Source organism: Amblyomma mixtum, chromosome 2 (assembly GCF_055824585.1).
Source record: "Amblyomma mixtum isolate Tamu chromosome 2, ASM5582458v1, whole genome shotgun sequence".
Lineage (NCBI taxonomy): Eukaryota > Metazoa > Arthropoda > Arachnida > Ixodida > Ixodidae > Amblyomma > Amblyomma mixtum.
Genome location: NC_143013.1, coordinates 199,898,253 through 199,911,196, shown reverse-complemented (window position 1 = coordinate 199,911,196; position 12,944 = coordinate 199,898,253). Strand labels below are relative to the sequence as shown.

General features: G+C 47.8%; 1 protein-coding gene across 1 annotated transcript in view; it reads left to right on the top strand.

The window, feature by feature from the left end:
• The window catches only part of LOC149362189 (uncharacterized), a 63,300-nt gene that overhangs the window by 14,928 nt on the left and 35,428 nt on the right, over positions 1-12,944 (top strand). The window contains exons 6-9 of the mRNA XM_089572939.1: positions 5,627-5,714; positions 7,041-7,261; positions 8,956-9,132; positions 9,823-9,990. The gene's annotated coding sequence lies outside the window, so the exon portion shown is untranslated. The remainder of the gene's footprint in view (positions 1-5,626; positions 5,715-7,040; positions 7,262-8,955; positions 9,133-9,822; positions 9,991-12,944) is intronic.

Genomic DNA, 12,944 nt, shown 5'->3' with positions numbered 1-12,944 from the left:
GTATGTCTTTCTATTCCATTCGTCATCTCCCCACACCAGATATTCCTTTACCTAAGCATCTTGGAAACTCAATTCTTTTCTCAAAGTGTTGGGTCAGAGTCAGCCACCTTTCGTTTAGTTCAGCACATTACAGAGGAGGTCTCCCATTCCATATAATTACTGTAGAACCTGGTAACAGGGTGAAAGCCTCGGTCATTAACAGTGAGTCTCGAGCTTTTTTAGCCACGTGCGAACACTGTCTTCCTCGACAACATGGTTGCTCGCTCTGGCGTGTCTCCTGCGAAGATTGAGAAAAGAAACCTCTTCTGAACCTGTCTTTATCTCTTCAAAACCTCTGAAGACGTGAACTCCGCTACTCTAAAATCAAGTGAAAACTGATCGTGTGTCACCCCACAGTTGGGGCATCTGATTTCTTTTCCTTGGCGAGTGCATGTTTTTTTGACAGGTCAATATTATGTTCAGTGCTATCTTGAATTGACAATTTTTCCGGAAACAACGATTAAACTACTTCGCAGTCCGACTCAATCTAGACAGCGATGGCGGGGTGACGATGGGGAGCGATGCGTGCATCGTTTCAGAAGCACTGACTTTTGAAGCTGCCACAGTGACCGTCTTTATCGCGTTCATAGCTTCTATCGTTGTAGAATTTGTGTGGCACTCCTTGTCTCGGTGGTTGAAAAGTGTGCTATGAGACGAAAAAAAAAGAGAAACGAAGCAAAACGCCGCGACCCCGCACAACAACAGCGCCGGTTTGTTTACACCTTATCGCCGAACTACGGCCGGATGTTCCGCGTAGCTATCTTTTTGAGAACCGAGGGAATATTAGTTTATCGACTGGCTAGATTTGTCTACAATTTTTCAAATAAATGAAAAAGATTTTCTTGTTTATTTCGAGCTTTTAGGTGTTGCTATTTCAAACTATGGATAGTGCCAGGTTTTTCTCAATGGCCCTTGAGACTCCAATGACCATTTGCGATCCTCCGTTAGGTAGAAGTCGATCGAATTAAGCGGTAATTGAGAACCGCCATACGGCACTGACCAATCCTAATTGAGTTCGATGTCCATTGAGTCAATGGGAATTGAAAATGACCGCGTCAGTCAATCGACATCAAACTCAAAGGGGAACGTCCAGTGCTACATGGTGGTTTTCAATCACCATTGAACTCGATGGACATCGACCCAATGGAGGTTTGCGAATGACCATTGCAGTCTCAAGGATTGCTGAGAACAGCCTCGCGTTCAATATACGTTGAAAATACACATGAAAACTCGAAATAAGTAAAAATATATTTCATTATTTTCAATTAAATAAAATATATCCTTGATTAAATGACAAAACTTTAGACACAGTTGCCAGTTCGTAAACTGATTTTCATTCGGTAGCCAAATGACAACTCCGCAGAACGTCCGGTAGTCAGATGTAAAGCCCTATTACCAGCAGAACTGACTCTGACACCCTCCAAACTGATCTAACCCAAATCGAAACTTGGTGCAAGCATTGGCTAATGTCCCTTAATATTACTAAAACATCCATGCTTTCTTCTCATCGCAGGCAATCCCATATTCCCTCAAAATATGTTCTTTTCGGTTCTGAAGTATCATCTGTTCTTTCCTGTAAGTATCTTGGCATCACCTTAACTCATACCCTAACATGGTCTTCGCATATCACGAACATCGCTAATGACGCTAACCGCACCCTTGGCTTCCTACGTCGAAATCTTCGTTTTACTACCCCTTCTATCAAATTATTAGCTTATAAAACATTCGTCCGACCTAAACTAGAATTCGCGTCAGCAGTATACGGGATCCTCATCAATCTAACCTTTCTATAATCCTTGAAAAAGTTCAAAACCGCGCTATCCGTTTTATTTATTGTGACTACTCTTACTATACTAGCGTGTCCTCTTTAAAATCCAGAGCATCCTTGCCTAACCTTGAAACTAGAAGAAAAATATCTCGACTATGCCTATTCCACAAGTTCTATCATTCACCTTTAGGATCATCTATCATACCAACAGCTCGTCGTCCTTCTAGCCGCAACAACCACATCAAGACCGTATACCCACCCGCTGCAAGAACTACATCTCATTTCCGTTCTTTTTTTGTCATATCATCTCGGGACTGGAACGATCTGCCGCCGGAAGCCGTACTCATCGTCAACTGCATCGACTTCAAGAAAAAGATTGAGGCCATCCTTATGTAATCAGTAATCTTTATGTATCCTGTAATCTTTATGTATCCTGATCTTTATGTACTCTGTAATCTTTATATAATCTGCATGTAATCCGCCCATCCCTCATGTAATGCCCCACAACCGGGGCCTTTGAGGTAATAAATAAATAAATAAATAAATAAATAAATAAATAAATAAATAAATAAATAAATAAATAAATAAATAAATAAATAAATAAATAAGTAAGTAAACAAATCGACGCTGTTCTTGTGCGGCGTAGTGGCGTTCCGCTCAGTTGCTGCCGCCTTCGCCTCTTTGTGCACATTGAGACAAATAGTAAGTTGAGGTTATAGGAGAACCTCGCCGCACCACTACTGTATCAGCATAAACCAAAGAACTTCCCCTGAATTCTGCAACGATAGTTCTGCAACAGCCTTTGTCGATGAACACGACAAAGGCCGTTACTGTTCTGTGGTAGTTTCGCCAGCGAAAAGTGAACGCGTCAGAAACGAAGTGCGCATCGTTGCCCATCGTCGCCCCGCCATCAGTGTCTCTGGACTGTGCCGAACTGTGAAGTGTTTGAGCAGCTTTTTCCGAACAAAGATTGAATGACAAAAAAGCAGTTAATCCAGCATTCGGCTCATTTTATTCTGCAGTGCTGATCTGCATCTTATATGGACTTGCCCATTTTTCTCGCGAGGGAGAAAGAAAATTTCGTTCCGCGGCTGTGTCGACATGTCGCGCGTCGACAAAATTTTCCCTGCGAGGAGGATAGTGAAACGAAGAAATCATGCACTAAGTCGAGTAGGTGAGGGAATAAGAGTGGAGGTGTAGCTCGGCACTGGCTGCTTCCCAATCGAATGGTCGAGTGCAGGCGTGGTCTGCTGCTCATCATGGCGCCGTCCCGAAATGCCGCCCATGCCGTCCACATCACGGCTGCCAAATATCTGAAATGCGTGAAAAAAAAACTACGCAGCAAATCGCGGCTTAGTGCTGCTATTAACCACCAACAGGGAATTGTTCCTGAACGAAGTCATGGCATGTATTACGCATACAGGATTTACGCGTATGGACAGAACGGCTGCCTTCGCTTGACATGACGGCACAGGTTCTTTATTATGAAGCCCACATCCTCCTTTCAGAATACGAACTGCCACCATTTCATTAGGATACGGTAATATCTTATCTTCGACCCACGCATGGACGCCGCCATCTTTATGACCTTCAGCTGCAGTTGAACTCCGGAGAATCCAAGCCAGCCAATAAATCCTGTCACACTTTTGCAAAACGAACGTGGAAGTGCTGCACTCCTTGAACTTGTGCAGCAGAAAGAACACACTTCGAGTGTTTTTGGTTTGGTTCATCGGGTTTAACGTCCCAAAGCGACTAAGGCTATGAGAGACGCCGTAGTGGAGGGCTCTGGAAATTTCGACCACCTGCGGTTCTTTGACGTGCACAGACATCGCACAGTGCACGGGCCTCTAGAATTTCGCCTCCAAAGAAATTCGACCGCCGCGGTCGGGATCGAACCCGCGTCTTTCGGGTCAGCAGCCGAGCACCATAACCACTGAGCCACCGCTGCGGCACTTCGAGTGTTTTAGTGTACTGTCTACCATAACCGCATTACGACGGTTGCCAGCTGCCAATGTGGGTTTGCAAATGAGCCGATGAGCCAAATGCAGGCTCTTGACGGTGAGCGTGCACTGGCGGCAGGTGGCCGCTTTAGGCGGTAACGGCATACACTGTGCTACATCTCTTTTATCCAGCCTGCCCAGTGCATTGTTGCGTGCCCGAATTGGCGCTCTTGTGCAACATATTCAATCGTCTCGTCCCAGCCGAACACAACCATACCATCCGCTGCGCCGCCACTCTCGCTGTTCTTTTATTTTGTAGACACCCTGCGTATGTTTGTTTTTCGGCCCCAAGCAAGGGAACACACAAGCGCAAACTTCAAATTTCGCTCAGTGCTACGCCGCCCAGTAAGCTGATCGTCGCCTTGGTTGCAGAACCGCCGAAGACCCACACTGCGGACTTCCGCTCGTAGCTTGCTGTTCGATTCAGCGTGCGCCAGGCTCCATACCTTTCGAGCGGAAGTTTAGAAAAGCCCATTTCATGTTCGCCTCCCTATTCGGCATCATGTTTGCTTTCGGGACTAGGGTCACGTACACTCTCCTTTTGAAGCGAAAGCTACATCGGTCACGAACTTGCGATTTCGCTGTGGCGGTCCTCTGAGGAGGCAGCTGGCCGCCGCAGCTGGCGGATACCGCTCGCTCGCCGCGCTATCTGGCATGGTGCCACACCGGGCGCCTCGCCGCGGATCCGCCGCCGCCGTTTGGTATGACGTCACGGCGCTTGCCTCGTCGTTGCGCTCGCCTTCGCTCGCTTCGCCAGCTGTGTCGCATGCTTTCGCTACGTATATCCTGGCTTAGCCGAGCTAAGCCACTGACAATTTTTCGGCGTCATATTCGCCCTCAGATTCACCGCGGTTCGCGTATGAAGTTCGCCTGTATTTGCCGAGACCTCGAATAACTGAATTTCATGATTAAAATATCAGCAGAACTCCGTACATTCACCCCGCCCCTCATAATCCAAAGCGTGCTGTGACGTATAGATGCATTACTTATGTTTTCATTTCAAGAGACGCCAGATAGCCTAAACAAGTTAGAAGTTAATAGCGCGTCTATATTGGACGCAGAAAGAGTGGCGCAATTTTGTTTCAACGCAGAGAAAATGCGCACTAGCTTACAGCAAGTAGGGCATACCTGCCATTGGATTTGTGGTTTCCACCAAAAACACAAGCGCAATGCATAAAAAAACGAACAAGAGTTGCTTGTCGAAACGTAATGGTAAGCCGGTGTCCCGTTGGTGCTTTTAATCGAAAACAGCAAGGGCCAGCGTACACGTGGCATTATCGAGGCTGAAGACATAGCTACTTTTGGAAGTCTCTATGTTAGCAGCCGATCTATCTGTTTGACAAGGACATTGCTGTCCTTCGGTTCCGCTGAATTTCACGCCTGTCATGTGGGGTTGAGGCGATTAAATTTACAATTTTAACTGCGTGTTATTTGAATAAAGCCATTGGAAGTTATCGCTATGTGTGTGAGCGTCTCGTCTTCTGCCCTTTTCGTGTGATGCTCCATGGCTTCGCGAAACGAGAGAGTGCTTACATTCCGCTCCGACTGCGAGTCTTGTGTGGGTCCAGCGTGTGGCCAAGTAAGATGGCCGAGATACTAACCATAACGTAGCCTCCCGCTGAATGTGTGTTGCTATGGTTTCTCGGGATGTGAAGTGTTAAGGAAACTCTTATCCTAGAAATCATACGCAACGTCTACTGAAACATGCTATAATGAAAGAACTAGTATGGGAGGAATTGCAGATTACATCACTTGCAGCTGCATTAGAAACACGCATGGCTTCTGATCTGTTATAAAATTCATAACCCTCCGTCTACAGGTTTCACAATGCTTGAGAAGAATGCTTAACACTCTCACCGCCGAGGAAGAACCACCAAAAAAGCGACAGGCTTCGGGGAGAGAGAAAGGTAAGGTTATGTAAGGTCACCACCGCTGGGGGCTTTTCTCATTGGTGAGCTTTGCATACGTTTTTTGCGGCTTTCATTTCCCTATGCTTTCTTTCGGCTACTTTTCATGCACATTGCCTATCTCCTGGTTTTCCATCGTTTATTGCATCATGGTGATACCCTTTGTTGCGTCATGATTGATCATGGTGGTAATAGCGGGAATCTACTGCAAAAGTAACGGTGCCCGATTTCTCCCCGCCACTACACAGATACACCTTTCAGTTCACGGGCAGACAGAGGCATGACTTTTTGCCTGCAGCTTGGTTCCCACTCATTTCTGAGCGAAGCTGCGAGCAGCATATTTTCCATGCTGTGTCATAAGCGAGCGTTACTGAACTTGCAATACTCATTATGCCCCTGCACTCTGCGCCACATAGTGTGGACAGTCCCTGGAGATCGCCAGCATCAAAGATGGCTCTCCTCGCCAGGCCGCTCTGCGCAGCGTAGCTTAGCAGCATCAGGTCAGAAAAAGGTCAAAATAGCTTGTATATAGCGAACTGGATGCCGAGAAAAAGAGTTTGTTCTTTGTTGAATCAGTCAGGGAAAAAAATTTGTCAGAAAAAAAACGCGTGTTAATGGAATAAATGTCAAAATCAATACGAAATTGGCATGGGAAGGGCGTGTAATCCGAAAGCATGATAGGAAAGGATTTCGAAAGAAGGCAAACTCAGTACTCGCCTTCAGATAGTCAGATAGACGGGCGAGATTAGAACTAACTGCGCGGATAAGGTGGCAGCAGTTGGCACAAGCCAAGCTTAATTGGGGAGTAGCGCTTTGCTTTGATTTATAAGGTTTAACGTCCCAAAGTTATTCTGGCTACAAGGGAGGCTGTCCGCATAAATTTGACCACCTGGGGTTCTTTAGCCTGCACTGACATCGTGTAGTACACAGGCCTCAAGAATTTCGTCTCCTTCAAAATCAGACTGCTGGGGCTCGGATCGAAGCAGCGTGTTTCGGGTGAACAGCGGAGCAGCATAACCACGTAGCCATCGCGATGGCTTCACAAAGGAGGCATATAGTAAAGGTCTTCTTCCAGAAGTGGACGGAGGTAGGTTGGTGATGGCTTTATTAAAAAGCACAAATTAAGTGTTCAAAGCATTTATGGCTTTGAGAACCAATGGCTACTAGACATCCCGCTGAGCCGACGCTAAGCCGACAATCCAATGGAGATGAACAGTTGGGACGGCAAGGATCCGAATGCAGTTGATGGAGCCAGAGACCAGTAGTTGTGAGGAGGGCATTTGTTTAGTCGCTGAACATGACTGCAGCAATGTCTTCCACCTCCAGGTTGCGTGACGCTTGAGCAGTGCTCGTTCGTCTGGAACGAGCGAGAGAAAAGAGCGAAGAAAAGGCCAGAAGCGGAGGAGCCAGTTCTGCGTGACGTCACACTCAAAATCCCACCGGGTGCGTTCGTGGGCGTTGTCGGACGTGTTGGAAGCGGAAAGTCGGCGCTGCTGGAGGCCGTACTGGGCGAGTTGCCCTGCCTCCAAGGAACAGTGAGCGTTGGCGTAAGTATATATTGGCGGCAGAGAGCTGATGCCTGTGTGGCAAGGGTATTTTCTCTCGGCACAAATAAGAACGAATGAAGGGCAGTCAATCTGTCGAAGCTATAGCATAGAGAAACATAGAAGTATGTTACTGTATGGCTATGTTACTCCTGTGTGTAACAAAACACGTTCCTTTATGTTACTCTATGATATAGTCAGTCTGCTGTGGCACCCTTCCCTTCCGTGGTTGAAGTTTTTGCTTAGGCCTTAGTGTAAGACGAGAGTGATCAAAACGGTGTTTTTTTTTATGTAAATATTTCTTATTATTCGCTTGCTTCTACACGCTTAAACTGTATCAGATTTGTACTTGCTCAGTTATCATAGTTCACACTTGCTTAGTTATCAAACGCATTGTATCAGTGCCAGACAGTAATCATTACTTACAGAAATAAAAAAATATGGCCGTCAGCTGAGGGCTTGGTGCACTACGTCGTGCTTTTGCGATTTGGCAGCCACGCAGGTTTTGACAGGGTTACAACGATTCCTTGTAATTGTCGCAGGTGTATTTATTTATTGATTTACAGAATACCTGCGTCGCCTCGAAGACATTATCGCAGGAGAAACAGTTTCAAAACAACGTATTCATTTTCACACAAAAAGCAACAAGAACATTAAGCGAAGTTAACATCAAAGTAAAACAAAACATGTATTGGCGGGGTACTGGGCATCTAGTCGCGCAGCACATTTGCGGTCGGCGTTTCCGATAATTCGTCCAAAATTCGACCCAGAGCACGTTTGTGGCTCTTGCATTCCGCAAACATGCGGCGTTTGAAGCCTGACGCTTTGTCTCGGTTACATTCATGGCCCTACGCAACGCAACTGATGTACCCATGTAGACGCTGGCGGTCTTATCATCTCTTGCTGCTGCTGCTCAAGCGCGCAGGGAGCCGCACCGTGCCATGCAGTGTGTTCAGGATGTTTTCCTGAGCGGCGTTTCAAGTCATTTGACGGTGTCTTGTTATGGCCATTTGCCCCACTTCATGACGACGAAATTAGCGCGAGCCGCAAGACATGAAGCAAATGAATTCAGTTTTAATGGGTAATAGAGGCCTCTATTGCAACCGCCATAATTTTTTTTTGAGTTTTGAAGCTACCTACGTATTTCTGCAATGCTATCTGCAAAAAACAGCACTCCGTGCACTTTATATGGTATTTACCCGGAGCCATAAGCGAATGAACTACAATGCTATAAAGAGCGCAGTGCACAGAGCAAGGGTACCACAGCTGTAAACAGACCAAGCTGAAGAGTCAGTAGATCATAGTTCACTTCAGATCGCTGTAAGCGGTGCTCATTTTAATAACCAAATTGGTTCAGCACCAAAAGCGTGGCTATGATTCAGCCTATGATGGCGGTGCAAACACAGAGATTACCGCTTTCGGCGCAAATCACGTGAGAGGCCACCAGTAAGATTAACAAATGATCAATGGTTGACGGCAGGTTATATTTTTCTTGCCATGAAATATTCTTTTTTCTGGTGCCATTTCCCTGAACTGGAATGGCAAGCCACCTGGTGTAGTGTTTAATGAGTTAGACAGTCAATCAATAGACATATGAGAGAGAGAGAGAGAGAGAGCGGTTGAAAAACGTCTATACGTTACAAATGGCGGTTTGGTCAAAGGCACTGCCGGTCGTCTCGATGACTCGCTGCACGCAGGGCACAGTGGCCTACGTGGCTCAGACAGCGAGCATACTCAGCATGTCCATACGGGACAATGTGCTCTTCGGCAAGCCGATGAGGCCTTTGCAGTACCATAAGGTTCTGGAAGCCTGCGACTTGGTCAAAGACATGGAGCAGCTGCCGGCGGGCGACCTCACAGAGGTGGGAGAAAAGGTGCGTGCAGTTTGTTTGCTTATTTCACTACTCTAAGAGCACAGAGAGCGTTGCATAGTGAAGAAGGGCTTTAACGCAGACGTGCATTCATCATCAGACTAATTATGCCCACTGTAGGACAAAGGCCTCTCTCATACCGGTCCAATTAACACTGTAGATGGAAAAATGGAGTAAAAGAAACCCGAGGGACGGAAAAGGAACGACGCAGACAGGAGATATATGTATATATATTTTTTTCTGAGCGTCGGGTGGGCACAGTCCGTATCAGGAACGTTACTCAACTTGCCCAACTTTTGGCTTTGTTCAATTAACACTGCCCTGGTAAAGCTTGGCAACTCTGTATCAAAAACTTTTCCAATGTCATCCACGCACCTCACTATTGCAGACCCCTGCTAAGCTTGCGTTCTCTTCGAAAGCACTCTGCAACTCTTAGAGACTATCGATTATCTGCTCCACGCATTACTTGATCAGCCCATTACTGGTTGTTCCTCTTAATCCCACATAAGATGACATTAACCAGCGTTTGTTCTCTGATCCAGACGGCTTTCATGCCATACACGGTGTTTTCAAAGGCAGTGGAGATGCTAGAGATGTGAAGTTACATTTGGCGCCGAGCTTTGTATTTTTTTTTTCAGAAATGTTGCAAAAGGAAAACTGTTTAATTATTTTCGGCTCTGAACTTGTGTCCAGGGAGAAACACTTAGCGGAGGCCAGAAGCAGAGGATCTCCCTCGCACGGGCCGCCTACAGCGACAGCGACGTGTACCTCATTGACGACACGCTGAGCGCGTTGGACGTGCACGTAGCCGCTAAGGTATTTGCACGGGTCATCGGTCCAGATGGATTTCTGAAGCAGAAGGTATCCTGAGCTACGCCCATCACAATATCTTCTGAAGAAATAAGGGAACTGATAGCAGTGCCGATTAAATCGGTAGTGAAGCGGTGCCCACATTAATGACCGCCAAAAATCGTTCCACCATGACGGGAAAATAGTCTGCTGTTAAAGCTTTTCATCTTATCTAAACAACAAACTCGCCGCAAAACGAAAAATGAGGCCAAAAAATTTGGAAACATCTCACACCGTTAAGAGATTGAAACCTTAAGATGCTGATTACTTTCACTGCTCTGACTGTTTAGAGGAGTAATGACGCATACTGTGTAATGACTTGCTATTGACAACTGTGTTTTTAAGTTGTATCATACTGTAGCTCTCATTCGTTGCGCATTTCTTTTCAGTCAATGAAAAGAGCCGGAAGCCTGTCGTGGCAGGAAATTAACAGTCCCATGATGCGCATTTCCTTTGCCTCCAAAAGCATTAGCTGGTTGTGCGTGTAGAATTTCGTGTAGAAAGGGTGGCTCATTTTTTCGTGCAGTACACTTCGTCGCATGATAAAGAAATAACTCCGCGGTCCTAAAAGACATATCTGTTACAACTTAATCGTATGACTTAGGCACCTTATTCGACACTGGTTGGAAAACGGATGCGAGTCTTGTTATGATGCACTGATGCCAAAAGATGATTGTTAACTTGCGTCCTTCCATCATCCAAGACTATTTTGCAGTGGCTATTTAAATCTCCAGAATCTCCGCGGTTTACGGAGCGCATCTTTACTTTATTTTATTCCGTCCGAAGATAAAAAAAAAACAAATAAAAATTGTCTAAACTGGCCAACGGCCAAGTTAAACAATCGTCGTGTGCCAGCGGTGCCTGCGGAAGCTGCGGCGCGCTGACACTTGCTATGCGCTCGCTCCAGCGCGGCCCTAATAGCACGAACCTCGTCCCAAGCGTCGTTTACATGAACCCGACAGAGGTGGGTCGAGTCAGGGGTTCGAGTTGAGCAATGTGAGCCCAGCTCGATGACTGCGTGTTTACATGAACTCGACTTTAGCGAGTCGAGGCCGGTTCAAATGCAGCGACAACAAGCGTCCAGCAGCGCAGCGGGAGAGGGCAGTGGTAGCCTCTAAGATTGCGGCACGGCACCGCTGTCTCGAAGGAGGGAAGAAGCTAGCGAAAAACGGCTGCACATTTCTCATCTCCCTGCCACTAACCCGACTCTTCGACTCAGAGGGCAGTTCCGGAAGCTGAAGATTCGCCCTGAATGCGCTGTTTCCGGGGCCACTCTCGCTGCTGCGAGGTCTTCGCGTACGCCCTTGCTCTGTCCGGCTACGCCGCCGATAGGATTCGATCTTGTACAGCGGCGACTGCAATTGGGTTTTATCGATGGCGAGCCTCGCGAGCACGAGCGCGACGAGCGTTCTTCCCGTTTTTGTATTGGCGTTATGCCTGGAAAAGCAGCGCTGTTCAGGGTCAGTTTTATTGCGAAAGCAATACTACCCGCACTTTTAAGCCTTCGCGTGACCCGGCCGCAGTTACGTTTGACCTTTAGCGGAGTGAATATGGGCGACCAACTCGCTCCTTCAGATAGCCCGGCTGCAGTTACGTCGCGCCGCGGACCTGTGGCGCTACTGCCGCTGTGACGCTGTGATTATGGGCGACCAACTCGCTCCTTCAGAGAGCCCGGCTGCAGTTACGGTGTCTTTTTGCCGCGCTGCGCACCTGTGGCGCTACTGCCGCTGTGACGTCAAACCAGCGTAGATTATGTTTTCTTTCTCTCAGTCGCAACAATATCAAAAACAAAATATAAAAAAATTACCGAAGACGCTTTGAGTCGTCGCGCAGCGGCGGCCCGTAGCTACGGGTGACCTGTAGACGCGGCTCACTGCGTTCCTAGACGCTTTCAGTCGTCGCGCCGCGGCGGCCGGTAGCCACGTGTGACCTGTAGACGCGGCACATTGCGTTCCTTCAGTTGGAGGCGCGGTGCTTTTGCTTTCACAACCTACCAGGCTTAACCAAAGCTAGGCCCCCGCCAATTTTTTTCATCTTTCTCTTCAGTGGACTAATAAAAGTGCTGCGTCATCCACGCGCGCTGGTTTTTCTGCTTTGTTATGTTTTTCCCCGGCCAGCCGCGGAGGGAATCTTCGAGGCAACCTGACACCGAGCGTTCCTCTTCCGAGCTGCAGAAGCTCGGGGCTGGAGTGGGGAGGGGGGGACACAGAACCGGTTAGACCACGATCACTGCACGTCGCCGGTGACATTCGCGGCTCCAATCTGAAGCGGTAGGTGGCATCACTACGTTTATCTGTGCTTTAGGTCTCTCTGTCAGTACCAGCTTCCCTCGATATTTTGTTGCGAAAGCTACACTACGCTAGTCGCCGAGCCATTTCGCTGAGCTCTGGAAAGGCCAAGCTAAGCATGCACGAGGATCAGGTGACGTCACACGGCGCACAGCTGGCGCGCCGAGGCCGCCGCCAGAGCCACCTCCGCGCGCTCTCCATCGCCTCGACGACAGTCTCCCTCTCTCTCTCCCTCTCTAATGCGCAGTAGCGATTGTGCATCGCCGTCTGCGTGCTTTGTAGGGTACATAAAATTGGCAGTGGCTTAGCTCTGTTATGCCAGGATATACGTAGCATGATGTAAGGGCGAGGTGCCCACATCTCGGTGCACACTTGAACCAGGGGGAAGGCGCATAACTGATCTCTCGGAACAGTGGACACCTCAACCATGCTTTAAGCATGGTTGCTGCTGGTTGCTGCTTTAAGCACGCGTTGGCATTGACGACGTTGTGCCACAAACGCGGCGCTGAAGCGATAGGCCGACGGCATTCGTTGTGTTCATTGGCGTCGACCACGTTTTACACTCCGATCATTTTAAGGAAAGGAAGTGCGCATATTGGGGCCCTGGGTCAGTGGACGCCTGAATCGTGCTTATAGGTAGGTGGGGTGATGAGAGAGAGAGATGTGAGCTGCAGGCAT